Genomic DNA, 13,022 nt, shown 5'->3' with positions numbered 1-13,022 from the left:
CTTTCGTGAGCTACAGCTGAAGTGAGCTGTAGCTCACGAAAGCTTATGCTCAAATAAATTGGTTAGTCTCTAAGGTGCCACAAGTACTCCTTTTCTTTTTGCGAATACAGACTAACACGTCTGCTATTCTGAAACTTTGAGTTAGGAAATTCTTTTATTAATTTAGTTAATGAAATCCCAGCAGCACTAACATAATTACTGCACAGGAACTCAGCCTGCTGGACACCTACAGAAACTCCTTCCCACCCCGTTTATCATTCTGGGAATCAGCCTTTTCCTACCAAATGGATGTATTTTGCAGCATGCTTGTAAGCAACAGATTTGGCCTTTTTTGGAAGCAAAATAGAAGTGCAATGCAGGGAAAAGTCCCATAGACCCCTCAGAGAATGCTCTCTCAGCTTCCCCCTCTCTTTTATAGTGAGGGGGATCCAACTCATTCATCCTAACTGACTGCAATTGTGGCAGTATGTATGTCTAAACTATTTAGGAACAGATTATGATACCCTTATTCATTCTGAGAAGTACCTTACTCCAGAATTATTCCCTTTGACTTCTGTACGACTAGTTAGGTCAAAAGTGCTATTCAACATGAGTAAGTGTAACATAAACTGGCCCGTAGATCTTGATTCAGAAAAGCACTGAAGTTAAGCTTGTGTTATAAGTACTTCCCTAATTCAGGTTCTTAGATTTGTAAACTTTTCAGGTCAGGGGCTGTTTCTTACTATTTGTCTGCATAGTGCCTAACAATGGTGGATGTCTAATCTTAAATTGGGGTCCCCAGCAGCTATTGTAATACCAATAATAAACAGGTATTATCTGCACACACATTTGCATTGGTTTAATTAAACCACACAACTTCCTTCATGGATATTCTTATTTCAGTTTGGGTGGCTTATTTTGATTTAGCTTAAATCTGTTCCCAATCAATTTAAGCTAAACCAAAAGCAACCCTCATTTAAACGGAAATAAGAACTGAATATCTTTTCCACTAGTGTACTAACTCAGCTTAAGATAACATCCTTAGTTCAACCAGTGCAACTCTGAATGTAGACCTACTGATTGTAATGAGATACAAGATAATAGTTTTTTAAATCCTTTTGAGCATTCTTTCGCTGTCAGAATGTCCTGTATGTTACTGAACCACATGCTCACTATTGATCCCAGCTAACCTTGGATTAATAAAAAAAAAACAGTAGATATATTTAATTGGCTGTTGCCCAAACAATTTTTGTTGTCCTGGTTAAATAATTTTTAAAAGTCAATTTTCTGAGATGGGTTTCAACAAAGATATCAATAAACCAGAGACAAGCTCACTTAAAATGTTACACTGTTTTGAAAAAAATTACTGTTTCCAGTGATATTTCTTATTTTTACAGTGCTGAATCCATTAAAATGGTTAAATCATACAAAAGAGTGTACACGTTTTTAAGGGTCTGTATTGTACACCTCTGCTTCTTAAGCCTCAGTAATTTTTTGTTCTCTGATTAAATTGGTAAACTTTCTGTGCTCACTCGAATATATTTTCATAAATATTTCTTGTTTTGCTAAGCAATATATTTTTCCTGAGGTCACTCTCCTTATGGGGATGTCTTTAGACTTTAAAGGATTTATTTAGATTTGTATAGCTTTGTATGTGAAATCTTTCTAATCCTTGTTAACTGCATTTGAATGATTGCTTGAATGTAATTATTTTAGGGAATCAATATTGGGGATGAGGGGGGGGGGGAAGAATTCTTCTAAAAATAGATGCAAGAAAACCCCACACATGGATCAGAGGAAATCCTAGTTCCTCTTTGCATCTTTCAGTATCTTCTTTTGAATTTCACAGTTACAAGGCAAAAGTAAGGGAGAATAATACTGATGGAAACATATTGTTATGTCATGGTGTTACCAGTCTGTAGCAGGCTTAGATTGCCAAGTAACAGAACATATCGCCCACCAATTATTGCTAAGAGGGCAAAACTAGAGGTAGCTTCCACAAATCCAAAGTGGATATTGTCCTATTTTATCCAGGCCTACAATAATATAGACAGTATCTATTTACCGTGAAGGGGAGAAGGAAGATGTTCCCACTGTAATCAGGAGGAGACATTACTTTGTAATTTTTGTATTTTAAGATTTTTTTATGGTTTGTTGATTTTGTTTTTTGTTTTATTTTGTTTTAAAATCCATTTAAACTCAGGGTTTTCCAAACCCCTGGTTCTTCTCTGATGCTGCCTTGAGATTACATTCTTCAGTGCCCTAGCAGGAAACCTAACGCAAGGCTTGAGTTTTTCTCTCATCTCAATTTGTTGCCTCTGCTTTAGTGCCACTTATCTACAATCACTTACTTCCATGCTAGGTCATTAAGGGTCAGAAATTGGGATTGGAATCTTTAATGTCTTTTTCTGTGGTTCCGTAGAAGATTGGGCAGCAAAGGTGCAGACATGTGATGCTCTGCTGACCACTGAATTGCTCTCAAAGAACTGGGAGCATCACCAATGCAATATTCCTAATGCCAGCAGGTGTGGGGAACAGCAGTCCCTTCCCAGGATCAAAACTATGTCTTCTGTATGGCTGCCAGCCTGTTCACTGATGCTTGGCCATCAGGTCAGTCTTGCAGTGTTTTCACTAGTTTGCATTTAGGATTTGAGATGAGCAGCAAAATAAAGACTGCCAAGGAGCAAAATCTTTATGGGATTTTGCTGTCATCGGACTGTTGGGGTATTGCCCCTTTGCCGTAACTTGTTTAATTTACATTATATACCCCAGTCATTGAGCCCAGTGGCCAAAGAGCATGCAGGGAATCCCCTCTCCCAGAAATCTCAGCTAAGACACCAATGTCTCGTTGCTAGGGAGCAATTCTTTCCCCCCATATTGACTCTAGTTACAGAGATTAATTCAAAGAGAACACTGTCCAGCTGCTTGCAACAGCTTCCATTAAAGAAACAATACATCAGAAAATGAGCGCAGCATTTCTTCAAAGACTGAAAAGTGCTCACAAGCTAAGAAAAAGAATGTGTACAACTGTGTAGCCATGCTGTCTGGGGAGTCCCACCAAAACAGAGAAATTAAATCTCCATAGGACCTAGGTACACTCCAGCAAGATTGACCTAAATTCTGCAGCAAAGCCCCTTGGTTTCTGCAGGCCTTTGGGGTGACGGGATAGAAATCATGCAGTAGCTTCTGGTAAATCCAAATATGGACCTGTGTACTGAATTAACTGTGAAAGGGTGAAATACCCCCTCTCCCCCATGTCTTCGCATCAAGTGGGATGATCACTGCACTACCACCAGCATCCTCACCGAAGCCAATGTCACCAGCATTGAAGGAATGATCCTTATGCACCAGCTCCACTGGGCTGGACATTGTGTGCAGATGCCAGACTCATGTCTCCCAAAACAAGTCCTCTACTCTCAGCTCGCCCATGGTCAGAGGTCCCAGAGTGGTCAAAGGAAATGCTACATAGACATATTGAAAGCATATCTCAAGAAAATTGATGTGGACATCACAAGCTGGGATGAGCAAGCCACCAACCAACCCCAATGGCACCACGTTCTCCATCAGGCAGTGGCCCACTTTGAGGAGAAGTACCTTGCCACTGAAGCTGTGAAGAGAGAGAGAAGGAAGGAAAAATAAAGAACTTTCTCCCAGCAGGCAGCTGACCCACGAGGAAATGTCTCTACCTACTGCGGGAGGATCTGTGGTTCCAGGATTGGACTCCTAAGTCATGTCAGGACCCATGTGTAAATCCATGGTAGAGATCATCCTCAAATCGAGGGATCGCCAATGATGATGAGTCTGGTTAGGGAGCTTGGCCCAAAGGGGATAATGAGAGCATCAGGCTCTTGAACTACAGCTCTCTTGAGGCAGTAAATACTCTACAATAGGAAAATTTTGAATTTTGCTCAGCTCTACCCTTTGTCTGTAAAGGGTCAAGTAGTTAGGGTGACCAGAAAGCAAGTGTGAAAAATTGGGACACTTTTGCCGGGGGAGAGGGATAGTTGTGTATATAAGACAAAGCCCCTAATATCGGCAGGGGTGGCGAGTTTTATATGGGCTTATGGTGCCCGGATTCCAGCTGTATTCAGGGTCTGGGGGCCCAGCTCCCCCAATGTTTGGGGCCGGGACTCTCCCCCGGCCCCACCCGCCTCCCCCACCCGCCTCCCTCCACTAGTGCCAGGGCAGGCTGAGCCTGCCCCTGCCCTTCTGCCTCGGACCCTTCACTTTTCCAGCAGCACCCTCCACCAACACAGAGGGCGCCCCTGTCCGCAGTCACCACTTCTGCCCCACTCTGAGCAAGGGGCAGCCCCACTCCCAGTGAGGCTATAATGAGAGGCAGGAGCAGCAGGGGAGGAGGCGCACATGTGATGGCAGCCCCCTCCAGCACCTACCACAGTGGAGGTGATGGGGCTTCCTGGATCTGAGAGGGGCCGTAGGAGCACGTGCAGTGACAGTGGTGCGAGGTGAGTGTACTGCTGGGAGGGGGGGGGGCCCTCCCCCGGGGGGGCCCTCCCCCGGGGGGGCCCTCCCCCTGGAGCTCACTGCTGCCAGCGGGGAGAGAGCTGGGGCGGAGTCCTGCTCCAGCCCTGGGGCAGCCTGCCTGCACCCCAAACTCCTCATCTCCAGCCACGCCCCACCCCAGATCCTGCACCCCCAGCCAGAGCGCTCATCCCCATGCACCCGAACCCTCTGCCCCAGCCCTGAGCCCCCTCCTGCATCTTGAACCCCTCATCCCTGCCTCCACCCCACAGCCTTCACCCCTACACCCCAACCCTCTACTTGAGCCTCTACCACACCCCAAACCCCTCATCACCAGCCCCACTCTGGAGCCCTCACATTTTTACATTATTTAAAAATATATATATATTGGCTTACAAGGCAGATGTGCGTGGGGGGGTGGGGCGGGACTTGGACCTGTTCTGGGCACCACCAAAAATTATACAAACCTGCCGCCCCCGAATATTGGGACGTCTGGTCACCCAAGAAGTAGTGGGACTACTGGCTGCTATCCCAGGAGACAATGCCAATTAGCAGTACAGTTGCTTTTTCTAACAAAACTCTTTTCGCAGCAGCTGAACATGGATATATGTAGGAGAGAGAGTTCTATAAAATCATATTTTCTTCAGCTTCATACCATATAGTCAAGTGCAGCCAGGAACTCCATCATGGTCCTTTGAGTCAGATAAGAACTGATTGTTAGGTGCTCTGTCTCTCACCTTTGGCAATTAACTGTCTGGGCTTATTCTTATCTGACTAGTAAATGACCACAGCACTGATTTTTAATCGTCCATTATATTTGAAGTGGACCCCTGGAGAATGCAAAGGCTAAGATTATTTAGTCTAGAAAGGAGAAATGTTGAGAGGATTTAATTGAAGCTCTTAAATGCTATAAAGAATAGAATGAAACTGAACAGTTGCTACCTTTCGCCTTTCTGGTAAGATGCAATAAAAATAAAAACCCCTACGGATAGAGCTGTGCAGAGGATGGAAGTTTCATTTTGCGAGGGCTGTTGAAAGTTGTCTTTGTTACAAACAGGAATGAATACTGAAACTTTCAAAATTCTCAGCAAAGGAAAAATTAAAAAAAAAAATCATTTTGGAGTCTGCCAAAACGTTTCCTTTAAAATTTGACTTTGCTGCATTCTATTATAATGCAAATTTTAAGAAAATCAAAATTAAGTCATTTCAAAATAAAAAAAATCAAAATGTTCTGAAAAAGTCAAACCAGTATGCTTTGACAGCATTTTTCCGTGGTTTTCTTTCAGAACAAAATTCTGGCAAAATCAACTCAGTTGCATGAAGCATTTCAATGGAACTGTATATTCTGACAAAATATGCTCTGTCAAAGTTTCTCCAGTCAGCTCCATTTATGGGCCAAATCTTGAGAGTTGCTGAGCATCTGCAGTTTCCGAGCTATAGCAGCTGAAGGCTGCAACCTTTGGCACATATTGACTATGGACACTAGAAGCAGATTTAGAAAAAGTAAAAGGGAATGATACTCTACACGTTGTGTAGTTACTATGTAGAAGTTTTCGTGGGCCAAATCCAGAAATCTTTGCTCAAGGCACGCATGGAGATCAATGACAAAGACCTGGATCCACAACGGGACATGAGGCGTTGAAGTGCTCAGCTTTGCAATACCTAATTGTTAGGTGCCTAAAAAATCACTGGAATCCTCAAAGTCTGAGTTAGGTGTTCAGGCTCCCTGTACAATGCATGGGGAGAGAGAGGCAACTAGGAATGGGATGCACAAAAGCCGGCATGCTAGCCAATAGCAGATGCTGACAAGAGGGTTACCTAAGCCCTGCCCCTCTCTGGGACTTGGCTATCTAAGCCTGGGCTGGAAGAAGGTGCCTTCCTCTGGTTGGGGTCCACAGCCATGAGTCCTCTCCTGGAGCTAGGCACCTAAGCTGTTTTTGTTTTTTCCAAGAAATGCCAGAGGTGTTGGTGCTGGTGTTGTCTCCCTTATAACTTTTAGTCCAGTGGTTAGCGCACTCACCCCAGATGTGGGACACCCAGGTTCAGTTCTCTCCTCTGTCTGATGTGAGCAAGGATTTGAACAAGGGTCAACCACATCTCTGGAGAGTGCCTTAATCACTGAGCTATGGGATATTCTGGTGTGGGGCTCCCTCCATCTCTCTCATTGAAGCTGTTCCACTTTGGATAAATAACTAGTTATTGAAACAGGGAGGCTAAAGCCTGGGGTCTCCCACCTCCCAGGTGAGAGCCCTAACCACCAGCTATAGACTGGGACTTCAGGTTTTTCCTCCCTGTGTTCTCAGGCAAATTCTCGCTGACTTCATTAATCAGTGCCCAATAGTTAGTTATTTTTCTCTGTGGAGTTGTCTTGGTGTTAAAAAAACAAAAAAAACAAAAACACACAATAACAAATTCAGCCCTTGGCACTGTCACTGATTTCTATTGACAAGCGTACTTGTTACTGTTGTATGTCCTTAAGAAGGTTCCTTGTTAAAGGCCGAAGGTTAACAACTGAACCCAGATTGTCTCCAGTGAACAAAGCTCAATTTTCTTGAGCTTATTGAAAGCAATCTGCTCTACTGTAGCTAATTAGAGTAAAGACTACAAAATGTCAGGCTGGCCCGCCACCATCTCTTGTATTCTCAATTACGCTACGCATTTCCTTCCTGCAATCTTGTGAAATCATTTACTTCAGTCTATCTCCTTTTCCCCTTTGTAAAAGAAAAGCTTGCCTGAAAATGGAAACTCATGCACCACAGCAATCCGGCAGGTCTGATACTGCTGGTAGCGTAATGTGCAGGGTAAGTACCATCAGATTCAAGGTCCCCCTCTATGGGTGGATTAATGGCTATTGGCTGACTCTGAGATGATTCGAAGAACATTGAAAATTCATTTATATAAGGAAATTGAATTACCTAGCTGGGATCTGTAATGCTGACGAATTGAGTTTATTTTCTGTCGGTTTGTATTTTTTTTTAAGTCCTGTTTGTCTCACAATCGTGGATTCTGTGTTTCGCGTGACTTGAGAGAGGAACCATTGAGGGACCATTCTTGTCATGTATAGTTCCATACATGAGGCGATTGCTGCTTCATCATGTAGAAGAAATAGGCCTGAGCTGCAAAGTTCAGATCTTGACTTTGAATATCCTAAAGTTCAGGGCTGTTAGGACCAAACTTTTGGGTTAGCTGTTCCTGTGGAATGGTGGCTAACATTAGACACCCACATCTGAAAATGTTGCCCTCAACTTTTAAAGTGACATTGTGTTCAAAATGTTAATATGTGAAATATAAAAATATATTGACCTGTGTTTGTTTGAAATCCCTCAATCAAGATCTCTGTCTCTCTTTAGGAAAAGGATTGTTTTTTCCTTGGGATAGGAAAGCTTCTTGATTTTATATCCTTCCTTCCACATCTGCATCCTTCAGATTTAAGGTGGAGTTTCAGCAGTCCCTGGGAAAGACTTCTCCAGGTAGGATCATTGCCAGTGTAATCAGGAGCAACTCTGTTTATCTCAAAGATTTGCGCCCATTTATACCAGCAGTTAAGGTCAGGATGAAGTATATGTCAGCAGGGGATAAAGAACAAACATGCAGAGGAGATTAGCTGAATATAGAATCTGGCCCTTGTAGCGGTGTGGTCACCTGCTCCTGCCTGGAAGGGCTTAAAACAGCCCTAGGAGAGGGTTGGGGCAGGGGAAAAGCTGGGCTGATTGGGAAACAGCCTCAGCTGTGGCCACACCCCAAACAGACGCAGCTGGCCCCATAAAAGCCAGTGAAGCTAGGAGAAGAGGGACTCTCTCTCTAGCCTGTTGAGAGGGAGGGATCTGGCTGCTGCGAGCATACCGAGGTAGAGCAGGGCTGGGGGAGGGCTAGAGGAGCTAGGGAGCTCCAGCCTGGAAACCCCCCAGCTGCAGGCCTAGTGGAAAGCCAAATAGGTACTGGGGTTGCAGAGGGTAGCCCAAGGGGTAGGCAGAGGCAGCAGGTCCAAACCCCCCCTTGCCTATGATGATGGAGCTTACACTGCACTTGGCCCCAAGGAACGGGGCCTAGGTGATGACTAGCAGTGGCCATAGACTGAGGTGAGGTGGGGGTAGAGGGTTGGGAGTTCCCTGGGGAGGGGAGACCCAGATCTCTGTGGGGTATTGCAGGTTTCAGCACCCTGGCATGAATGGGGGCACCGGGGTCCAGGAGGGACTCGGGGCCCAGTGGCAAGCGGGACACTGGCCTGCAGAGAGTGCTCTGGAGGCTGGAAGGCTAATTTCCTGGACAACCAGCAGGAGGCGCTGCAGGGGTGAGTTGCTGCCCCGTCACAGCCATCTTTAAGAAACACTGCAAAACTTTTTTCTGTTTGACAAAGCCTTTCCATCACAACATCAACCACCTACTTCACCCATAATCCCTAGCCTAGAACAGAACCTGGTATGGGAGAAGAGGTAGTGATTCCACTGAAGTTCACAGGGTCTTTGACCATGACAATCTATTTGACATTCACCGTGCTCATATCCTATAGTTACAGGCAGGCAACACAATACCCACAGATAGAGTGAATTTGCCCTCCATTAGTTCGTTTGACTGTTTCATAATGACTTGTTCCCCATTTCCCATGTTCTGTTTTGTCTTCATAACCATATCATTAACATGTTTCAAATCCATTTGGAAAGAGGGTGCTAAATTTTAAAACAGATACCGAAAACCATATGTTTTAAAAAAGCAGGACTGAATATAGAGGGCAAAAAATATCTCCAACTGCTTGATCCAGCTTCTCTTGATGTTAGACAGGTGAAAGTGAGAATAATTAATCAATGTGAACTTTCCAAATGTATCATCGTTAAAACACACCTGTGCCAAACAATTTTATGCTGAGCCTGTGTAAAAATGTGTACTGTGTTTGTTAACCATGAATACTTCTCATGCCTCATCTGTGGGGAAAAGGCCAGGAAGTGGGGGTTGCTCTGATTCATGCTGAGCTACTGCTATATAACCTTGGCTAAAGATCTAATATGTAGCTATTCTCTTTTCCCAATCTGTATAACTTTTTAATGTGAATGGGAGCTATATGTGAGCAGTGCTGCTCTTCCCCCAGCCTTATGGACTTCTCTGTTTCAGCATATATATTTTAAAAGGAGTTTGATGGATGGTAGTATAAGATGGCGTTGTGTAGCCAGAGCCCAAAATTAGGGTTGATCCACTATCTGCAATTTGGCCCAAATCCTCTTTTCCAGTGACTAGCTCAAGTAATTCAGCCAGATGCTGGGGAACTCTGTGGGCTGAATACCTCAACACTTGACCGTAGGTTAGGTAGTGGTGGCCTGGAGTCATTGTGGGAGGTTGTATCAGTAGCTGTTGTGGAGCAGGGCTATGTGATGCTCAGGGGTGTGTGCCCCAAATGTGTGCAGGCTACTGGCAGGCAGTTATTTGAGAGAGCTTCTCCCCTCTGTCTGACTGTGGCCTTAGAGGTCCTCTCGTGGTTTATTGTTGGTGCTCAGAGCTCTGCTTTCCATGTTCATTGCCAAGGTTTCTTCAGTACAGGGCCTTGTCTGTGGGACTTGTGGACTGGCAAAGGTAGCCAGAGTCCAAGTGTGGTGATGGATGTTCAGTGTATTAGCATAAAAGCTTCTGGTTCGTTTGTTCAAGCCTATAACCCAATGTATTTTGTTTTATTTGTTGGTTGCCAACCAAGGCTGAGAGTCCCTGGGCATATGGTGAGGCACTGATTTTTATTGTTAAGCTATGGTCTGACTCAGACATTTTGTAATTGTTTTATGAAATGTAAGATATACTAGGGTATGAATATCTGGTAAAATCTAGATGCTGCATGAGCAGCATACATAGCTAATAAAATAAAGTTACTGTATCAAGTGGAATATTCCAAAGATATATATTCCAAAGCAAGACTGTTTCAGCATGTACACTGTAGAAATGTTAAAGGTACAATATTCCTACAGTGCTTTTAGTCAGGGATTTATAGGATCTGTGAAATCCTGCAGCGAATCCAGGAAAATCTGCATGACAAATTACAATACATGTCTCCCACAGGTCCTGCACTTTTCAGCTGTCTCGATTGTAGCTTATTTGTTGGGAATGGGTACATTATATTTTCAATTTCTTGTAGGTCAGGAGTAGTTCTTACCAGGTATTTTGGATGCCTGCAATTTTGTAAGATTGTCAAAATAAAATATCTGAATGTTAAATGTATAAGTTGCACCTTTGAATATCACCAGCCACCTGGTGCTAGCAGCAGCAGTTGAAATACCAGGAGCTGTTGATTCTAAAAAAACAACCAGAGCAATTAACAGAACAGGGTAATGTGAACAATGTTGCGAATTTCATACACAGTTTGATAGCACAAGTGCTCTGCTTGAATGGCAGCTTGTGGTATCACAGACCCTGTTTATGAACTACCCAGTAACATAATCTACACAAGAATGGGGAGTAATGGATGAACCTCAAAAAGCTAAGTGTGGAGTCAGATTAACCCATACTGGTGCAGTGAGGTGTAACTGATACCTCCCTCAGCCAGTTGATCTTGAACCCCAGAGGCCATCCACCCTGATAGAGGGCAGGCAGAATTTAATTCCCACCAGGGGTTCCTTTACCAGCTCTCTCAATTCTTTGAAAATTTTCACGATATTTACAGTTTATTTTTAAAGACTCATCTCTTAGAGCTGTGTAAGAATCTTTTTTTTTTTTTTTTTAAAGCTAAGTTTCTAACCTCCTGGCTTCAGACAAAGGCTTGTAAACATGAATGCTGAAGGCTCAAAAATCTGAAGGGAACATTTTCCCCAAATGTATTGGTTTTTTAAAAATGTCATGATTTTTAAGCCAACCTCATGGTTCCTTGGCGTGCCTGACTCCTGATTAATGCTTGGGTTGGAAATACTAGGCTCCATAGGAGCTCCACTGGTGGAAGTTCCCAAGCAAAAGCTAGGAATTGGAGCCCCGATACTCAGACCTCAGTGGTTCAGGAGCCAAATCAGCAATCATCATTAGCCAAAAGAGCCATGGTAGTGTGAATTAATAGTTTCATTTACTATAGTAATACATATTCATATTTAAACAGTGTGACGGGAAATATTTAGTGTGTGCGTGTGTATATACACACACATGCACAATATAATCTCACAACAAAAATGACTGACCAATTATTATTTTTAACTACAATTGGTTAACAACATAGTAAAATCATCTTGATTGGCTAATAACTTAGATCAGCTGATTAAAACGCTGTGTGATTAAATTATTATGTGCTGCAAAGAGCCCCAGGAGACACATTAAAGAGCCACTTTGTGCTCTTGCGCCTCAGTCTGAGTATAACTGAATTAGAGCGTCCCCATGCCACCCTATTCATACCCTTCTCTGGTCTGTGTTGCCCCTGTTTTGGGCTGCAGTCGTTACTGGGATAAGGTGCATTGGTGCAAGTCCTGGTTTCCATTAGTGCACTGTATCTACATTGTGGATTTGCACTAGTGTATCTACATTAGTGTAAGAACTTCAAGGGCTAAAGTCCAGGCCTATTTTTGGTTCTTGGTTTGGTCTGCATAAGCATGCACACATTCAAATTCTTATCCAAACTAGCCAGGCCTCTTGGGTCTACAGGACCAGCTCAAAAATCCTGTGAGAACCAGCCACTCTTCGCTTCTTGTTGGGCCAGAAATAATAGGAAAATCGGTACACCTGGTACTTGAACACTTCAGTTTGATTGTTGGTGGAACCAGGAATTTCAGAGGCATGAAAAGAAAAAAATGAAAAGTCTCTTGAACGCTGAAGAAGGAACTTTATTGAAACAAGATGTTAAGATGGCCCAGTACCTCAGTATACAGTCACCAGTCTGTTGTGAGTGGACATAATGATGGTCTCACATGCTTCCAAGCCAACTGAGTCTGTGTAGAGTCCAGTCCTTGTTTCTAGCTCTGGACACACTTCCAGACCCTTATTTGATGCCTCTCTTTGCGATGGGGTTTACCATTGTCCAGCCACTTGAGACACCAAAACCAGTCTCTGAGACTGAGTCCACCAGTTGCTTATACACGGTCCACCAGAGTTCTACCTAGGTTGTGGTTCTCTTGGGTTTTAGTTTAACCCCTTTGGGAACAATGTGGCAGTAAAGCAAAGAACACAGGCATAGAAAAGAAAATTCTTACCTGTTTTGGCTTTAATCTTAAAGCACTTGAAGAGCTAAAGATTTTTGAAAGTAACAAGTCCTGGGATGTGCTCTCCCCTTGTCTGAGTTCACCCTTTCTGTGAGTCCATGGTTTGTCAGCAGTTCACGCTGGTCAGAGTCTGTCCTGCTCACTACCCTCCAGTCCCGCTTACTTGTGATAGTCACACAACCTGGCCCCCGCACAGAACAGCACCCTGTTTTTAAATGAGGCCTTCATTTCTGAGCCATGTGCTCACACTGAGAAGCTCCCGATCCATCAGTCATGCTTGCCCCCTCTTCAGGTCCCTGAACAGAAAGACAGTTCCGTGGGGATGGGCCATTAGTTGAGACAATCAAAGGTGATGACTCCAGATTGCAGTCTCAATGGCTCTCTGTGATAGACCTTCAAGGAGATGTCAAG

The sequence above is a fragment of the Lepidochelys kempii genome, chromosome 2 (assembly GCF_965140285.1).
Source record: "Lepidochelys kempii isolate rLepKem1 chromosome 2, rLepKem1.hap1, whole genome shotgun sequence".
Classification (NCBI taxonomy): domain Eukaryota; kingdom Metazoa; phylum Chordata; order Testudines; family Cheloniidae; genus Lepidochelys; species Lepidochelys kempii.
The sequence above is the reverse complement of the archived record's forward strand: the minus strand, read 5'-3'. Positions refer to the sequence as shown.